Source organism: Montipora foliosa, chromosome 6 (assembly GCF_036669935.1).
Source record: "Montipora foliosa isolate CH-2021 chromosome 6, ASM3666993v2, whole genome shotgun sequence".
NCBI lineage: Eukaryota > Metazoa > Cnidaria > Anthozoa > Scleractinia > Acroporidae > Montipora > Montipora foliosa.
Window position 1 is genome coordinate 14,211,996 of NC_090874.1, and position 7,500 is coordinate 14,219,495.

Here is a 7,500-nt window from a genome sequence, read left to right on the forward strand (position 1 = left end):
CTCATCAATCCCCACCGACGCAGCATCACAAATTCTTTGGAAACTTAACCCCTTTATCTACTTAACAAGAACGTCTAGCTTTCGGAGCAACGTCTTACACACAGCCGATCAACTGTGGATTTGAAACTCATCCTGGAAACTGATTCTAAATTTGAAGAAGAGTGAGTCATTAAAAATCAATCAAATTCATTAGGTGAATGAAATTTCTGGTAGCTAAAACTACCCCACCCCAAAGTCCTAGAACGCACTCACAGGCTAAACATATTTTGCCTAGCTTAATCCCGCCGCAAATGTACGGTAAATGAACAAAATAACTTCCTTGGTTTATTGGACACACTAACCTGGAGAGCTTTAGACAATCCTGGATTCATGCAGGGGGGTTCGTACGCGTATAGCTTCAATCTGTCGGTAAAGAGTAGGTTTACGAGTGAATTACTTGAAAACGCACCGCAACACAAAAGACGTTCATTGGAGTTTGGAAGAAACTGAATGAACTTAGATGAAACTGAAAGTCTTAGCAGCAACATTCATCGAAGCAGGCTTACTTATAACTCCTTTTCAAGGCACGCATTCAAGAGCATTAATCAAGATTCACCCGACTTTTCAATTTTATCTGAATGGACGCCGGTAATTTTCAAAGGAAATGTTTTAAAATGATTTCCACAAAATTGTTTATATGAAAACCAGAAGCTGACAGTTTTCGACAGGTGTCTTAAATGATCGCCTCATCTGCGAGTGCGTTGACAAATCAAGCATCAGTCTGCCTAAAGGCAAGTGCTAATGACGAAAGATAATATAACTCTTAAACTGCTCCAAAAGTGTGGAGTAATACAACGCTTGAAAATGGCATAGTAGATCGAGTTCACCTGTTTTGCACACCTTTAATTTTTGTTGTTTTTGTTTAATATTGCCTATACACAGTCAATTCTTAAACAAACTAGAACATCATTCGTGACAAGTCACCAGACTCAACTAAAGGGAGCCCTGGAGGTTTACATTTAACAAATAAACTTCGTGTCAGTAGTTTTTCTTTGAAATTCGTCGAATGGCAAAACGCGCCAGTGACATTCTGAAAAATATGTTCGCTAAATTTGCTACCATATAGGAAATTAACAAGTGATGCACGTTACCTTTTTTTGTCAGTCTGTAAGCAAACCAAATGTCATTTTTCCCAGGGAAACGAATTTTTCCTTCGGATTTGAATTAATTGTTCTTAAAAATCACCGGAAAGAAGTTGCTAATTAATTGTACACAGGGGCAAGATAGGGGAGACTTAGTAAAGCTATAGCACGAGAACTTTCGATTCTCCCAGCCCCACGGACTCATTTTTTTCAGAGCCCCCGTTTCCCTGATCATCACAGACATCACACATTCGTTATAATGCAACGGCCATAACGTTGCTAATGACTTTTCTAATTATCGTGTTCGCTTCCAATTTAAGGAGTAATAGGTATTCCATGGCACATTGAAACTATTATACACTTGATCATTGTCTGAATAGTCTTTTGGGTGTGTGTGTTAGAAATGAATATTAGAAAAAGTACAATTTTCAATTTGCTCGAGAATTTGCTCAAGCGTTTTTCGAGATCACTTTGGCCAGAGAGGAGCTTGTTTGGCTTAATATGATTGGTTAAAGCACAAGTCAGACACAACACTCCTCCTCCAGCTTCTAGCAAATTGATTTGAATTGCACAAAAAAGTAAAAAAAAAAATTGCTCTTTCTACTAATCGTCAAAGAAAAAAAATCAAACAAAAACCTCTAAATTTACCCCCATTTTAAAACCGGAAATTAATATACAGTAAGTGACTCTGCAAGGAACGACATTTCGTATTCTTATTGTAATGACTGGACCAAAACCTATGCTCTTTCCTCTTAAATCGGGCATTTTAAAGTGTACATAATCATTATCATGTTTAATTTGCGATACCTTTGATTGCTTGACGTTATATAGAAGTTCCGTTTAAAACTTAACCACTGTGAACGACAAATTGAACCGCGGCACATACAGCTGAGTACACTTTTAGTCGTTATTGCTAAATTCTTTACAAGAGGCTTGATGGTGCTCCGTCGATTAAAGAGTGTGGTTGTTTTGTTAAAAAACAAAGCCAACTTTAAAAAGTGACTGAACAAGCTTCAGTGATATCCTTGGGAAATTGATTGCAGAAAATCAACATTCAATTGAGGAAACTGGCCGCTGAAAATAACAACTTAGATTTAGTTTACATGTTTCAGAGCACCTATAAATGGACCAATAGGAAATATTTTATAGCTTCTTATCCTCAAAACCTTGCTTTGATGCACTTCAAGTTAAACTTGGGGTTAGCGGTAGCGGCAGCGGTGGTAGGCCTCTTTTGTTTAGACAAAAAAACTAGATAACAACAAGTTATCCTTTGATTGCATTTGACGTCACGTCGACCCTTTTGTTAGAAAGAACACTAGAGAAAAAGTCTTTTGGGAATTTTACGCCATTATTATGCAAAACTTAAGCTACATTTTTCTATTGATTTAGGACCAACATAGCCATGGCCGTCTTATCAGATGAGTGCAATCAAATAATTTAGCATGTTGTGTGCAATGGCAGATTTAGGGGTGGACCCGCCCACCCGTTTTTTTTTCCTCCAGGAATCAACAACTCTTATAAATTAGCTTCAAACCGACAAACTGAAAGATGTTACAGGCGTCACATTTTATTCCGTAAAAAGACGAGGGAGGCTGGGTACGAATGGCTGTTCCACAGTGTGTCTTACATAGAGTTATACCAAGTGTATCAGTGAGGGTAGGCTTGCAAATTAAGGAATATAGACAAAGGAAAGCAGCATTTGCCAAAAGAACGATCTCATTTACACTCGTAAACCAGGTGAGTAGTAACTGCAGGTTACATTTTATCGCCTTCCTGATTAAGAGAATTTCTACGCAAGTTACAATATACGCAATTGTAGATCTATTTAGCCACATTTTATCTCCTTCGATGGCCGCACTGCGTCGACAGAATCCAGGTTATTTGGTTCTGCAAACCGCCCACTTGAGTTTTAGTCAAATAGCAAAATGAACGAAGAAAATGTTAAGCAATCAATGCATCGACTTCAACTGTACATGTATCTTAACTCAACAAGTATAATTGAACTTAGACATTTAGTCTTTGCTTCAAGTAGAAATTTACTTTAACTGCACGTCCATTGCAATTGAAGTGATCTATAGGCCACTTGCACTAAGAGGTCACGTGACCAATGCTTCCCTTAAACAGTGAGTTGTAATCTTGCTGTTGCCAAAAATTTACAGAACACATAAAAATTATCTTACACGCGAAATTTGAGAGGAAACGCATTTAAGGAAGATATTTTATGGTACTTTGATTTTTCAACAAAGTAGCATGATTTGTCTTGGCCGCCATGTTGGAGGGCATACTCTTGCCCTCCAACATGGCGGCCAAAACTACTTTTTGCTTATATCTTGTTAAATGTTTGATAGTTGAGTTCAGATGTGCCATAAACGTTACCACATCATCTTTTCAACATTTTCCTTGACGTTCAAGTGCAAAATTTGTGTCAGAAAGCGGTAATTCATAATTTTAAAAAAAATCAAGTTTGGGTCACGTGACCAGCTACGGACTTTCTCATTTTAAGCAAGTGGTGCGGGTTTGAAAAACCAAATCACTATTATTTTGTTTGAGAGATGACCCACTAGTAGTGTTTCGACGGCAAAATCATGTAACTTTCATTTTCATAAAAGCGATCGATGTCACACGACCTCTTAGTGCAAGTGGCCTATTTAACTTTACAGAAATAAGAAAGCCCACTCAAGTCATTGTTTCTTTGGTCGCCCGAGAAGACGATTAATCACATGTAGTTATAGAAACGTTATAGAGCGGTTTTCAATTGAGTGTCGTAAAACCAAAACCAAAGTAATTACTTTGGCCAATCAAAAAGGACGGAGACAATCCTGTAAACCAATCAAAACTCGAAGTAATTACACGTAGCCGACACAAAGCGCGGGAAAATCTGCACGCGCGAGCCACGATTGGTTTTGGTTTCTCTTCTGATTGGTTGAAAAAGTGGCGCGCGAAATTTCAACCAATCACTGAGTGAAGTAATGCAAAACCAAAGCAATTTGCTAATTACTTTCGACACTCATTTCAAACCCGCTCTATAGACATTTTCTTATGATTGGTCTTCAAGTCATGTCCTTGGGATGCATTTCCTTTGATGAAATTTTTGCTATAAATCTTCCTAGAATCTGTGTTGAAAGCCTTCATTTTTAGTCACAAATGACCAAATCTCCCAGAATGCATGCAGTAAATATCCGTCTCAAACAAACTGGATTTGGCAATTTTTCAGGGAGACAATGTTGCCGCCTTTGGTGGGAGGTTGTGCTCTCGCCACAATCTCTTTGGCTACAACCACACCTGTCGTTTATTAAATATTTCAGCATTTCATGTTTAATATGGAATCCAGGCATTTGCTAAATTTAAGTGTCCAGAATACACTAGATTGCATCTCAGCGAACTTCAATCTGAGCGCCGTTCGCAGTCCTGATGGGCGCTGTCGTGCTCATATGCACCCACCCCTAATAATTTCGTGATAGAGCGGTTTTCAATTGAGTGTCGAAAGTAATTAGATAATTACTTTGGTTTATGATTACTTCACTCAGTGATTGGTTCAAAGTTTCTCGCGCCATTGTTTCAACCAATCAGAAGTGAAACCAAAACCAATCATGGCTCACGCGTGCACATTTTCCCGCGCTTTGTGTCTGCTACGTGTAATTACTTCGAGTTTTGATTGGTTTGCCGGATTGTCTCAGTCCTTTTTGATTGGCCAAAGTAATTACTTTGGTTTTGGTTTTACGACACTCAATTGAAACTCGCTCTAACTCCAAGTCGTTCGGTATGGAAAGTGCTTGTGTGTATCAACATTAAAGGAATAGAATTGGCATGAACGGAATGGCTGTTTGGGGTGAAAATTAAAAATGTTTCGTCAGGTTCTCACGTCCTCTACACAACCTCACATTTGGGTCAGTACGCAGTTATTACAACGGCTCTCGGGGTTGGCTCAAAAAACAATGGACCAAAACAAACAACCAATCAAAGATGGACCCTAACTCTAAAAACAATAGAGCTGCGTCCTAAAGAAATCCAGTGACATCTCTTTGTTTCCCCATTTGAGACCACGTGATGTTACGTAGGCATTTTCCCTTTCCCAAAAGTCGCGTGACTTGCGGAATAAACTATAATTGGACGGCAGGTGAACCAGCCTCTCGAATACGTAGTAGTAGTGTTATCGCAGACTAATTTTAATAGTTAATTTTCCGCGAATTATTAAAAGTCAACGTCAGAGGTCTCGCGCGCGTGCTGACCTTTAGCACGGATTTATGAAAAATCGATCATGTGTGGCCCAGTTACTTTCAGTTCTCCATGATGTCGGGCTTAATCTAGATGAGAACATACAGACAGGTGTGATCTACTTAGATTTTGCAAAGACTTTCGACAGTGTAGATCACAAGATTCTGCTTGCTAAACTGAACTAGTATGGGATCTCTGGAAATTTGCTATCATGGCTTACTAATTTTCTTTCTGGCCGTGTTCAACGAATAGTTCTCGAAGGTGCTTCGTCGCAATGGGCCCCTGTCACCTCTGGAGTCCCCTAAGGGAGTATCCGGGGTCCGCTCATGTTCGTTATTTTTATAAACGATCTACCTGACACTATAAAAGGTGAAGTAAAAACCGCGCTTTATGCTGACGATTCAAAGATCTTTGGTGCTGTTAAGTGCGTTCGTGACTGCGAAGTTGTGCAAACCACCCTTTTAAATATGGATGAATGGACGTGATATAACAACATCCAATTTAACACCTCTAAATGTAAAGTCCTAACAGTCACACGCAAGAAACAACCCGTACATTATAATCACACCCTTAACAACGTGCAACTCGCTAGTGTGGCTGCAGAGAAGGACCTTGGAATCTTCGTCACCAGCACTCTTTCATGGGTCAAACATATTAATGCTATTGTGTCGAAAGCGAATACGTTACTTGGTCCTTTAAAGCGTACTTGCCCATTGTTGTTAAAGGTGGCAGTCAGACGGACATTATATTTATCCCTTGTTAAATCGCAACTTTGCTTTGGAACGTAACGAGCGCCTGCAGAGAAGAGCCACTAGATGGATACTGCGGTTTCGCATCGAAGAAATGTCTTATAAGGAAAGACGTATTAGATTAGACTTGTTACCAGTAGTATACGATAGAGAGCTTAACGATATAACATTTTTCTATAAATTCTTGTATGGACAAACTGATCTAAATGCACATGACTTCGTTTCTTTCGTAACTCGTGGCCGTACTAGGCTTAGTAATTCCTTCAACTTAAAAACCCCTATTTGCAAAACTTCTGCATTTCAAGTTTCATATTTTAATAGGATTGTTAAGGTAATTCCCTTGAAATTGTTCTACTATCAAACGTTTCGGAAACTTGGCATAATTAACATTCATGATATGAACATTAAAAAAATGCAATAAAAAAATGGAGTCACCGTGCTTGTTTAAGCGTCAGCAGGCTCTTAAAGTGGGGTATTTTTACTGTTTTCTCGTTAAAAATTCGAATCACCTTCATACAGAATTAAGTCTTGGTTACTTCAAAGAAACAAAATTTTATTTTGAAAATAAAGCTTCTTTTATTTACATAAGAGCAGTAATGCTTCATTTACGCCGACTTTGATTCCTTGGTTGTGGGAATAGTGCACTTTTTGGGACAGTCCCGTGGTTAGCTTGAAGTCCTCGCCTTGGGTAAGATACACCCAGTACGGAACTGTTTTCCAAAAAAAAATTCATGTTCTACTATCAAACTTTTTTTCTTCTTCAAATATGTTCTTGATTAGACTGTTCTTAGCAAATACCTGAAAAAAAAATCGGGGGTCACCGTGCTCGTTTGAGAGAAAAGGAGCATTTATTTCGCTATCGGGTTTAGTTTGAGCGAAATCTCTTACGTTTTGTATGCGCACGTGCTCATGTTTGCGCGCTAATGACGCGAAAATCGTGCGCAGCAGGGATGCGCAATGCAATACTAAGGAATTACCTTAAGTTGTGGAATTTTATTTGTAAATCTGTGCCTAAAAGTAACCTTTCCAGTATCGATGTTTTTAAAAACTGTTTAAAACAAACTCTGACGAGCCTTTTGCGGAAAACATTTGACGTGGACCGCCCGTGCACTTGGTCACTTGTAACACTCACAGCGCATATGCTGATATTATTTGTGTAATTTTTAGCTTTTTAGACTATCACCTCACATGGGTGCCTCGGTCTCGTTCGCGCTTGTCCATTTGGGTGTTATACCTTTTCTTTTGTTTATTTTTCTTTAGGATAGATTATTTATGTACTATAGTTGAAACCCAATAAGGCTAAAAAAAAGGCAATACATGTAATTAGGGACCTTTCGATAGGAGGTTGAGGACGACTACGAGTTCTCCTTTCTGAGCATGCGCATAAGGTTTGCCTTTCTGAGCATGCGCATAAG

The 7,500-nt window shown here is 38.9% G+C and overlaps 1 protein-coding gene across 6 annotated transcripts in view; it reads right to left on the reverse strand.

Moving 5' to 3' along the window:
• LOC138006772 (alpha-1D adrenergic receptor-like) overlaps positions 1–7,500 on the reverse strand; it is a 24,399-nt gene that overhangs the window by 12,065 nt on the left and 4,834 nt on the right. For 2 of the 6 annotated variants that reach the window (XM_068853289.1, XM_068853288.1), the window contains exon 2: positions 342–402. The exons of 2 other annotated variants lie outside the window; for them this stretch is intronic. The gene's annotated coding sequence lies outside the window, so the exon portion shown is untranslated. Of the gene's footprint in view, positions 1–341; positions 403–545; positions 599–7,500 lie in introns of those variants that run through there. 2 more of the 6 variants (XM_068853292.1, XM_068853290.1) reach the window with 2 other exon arrangements.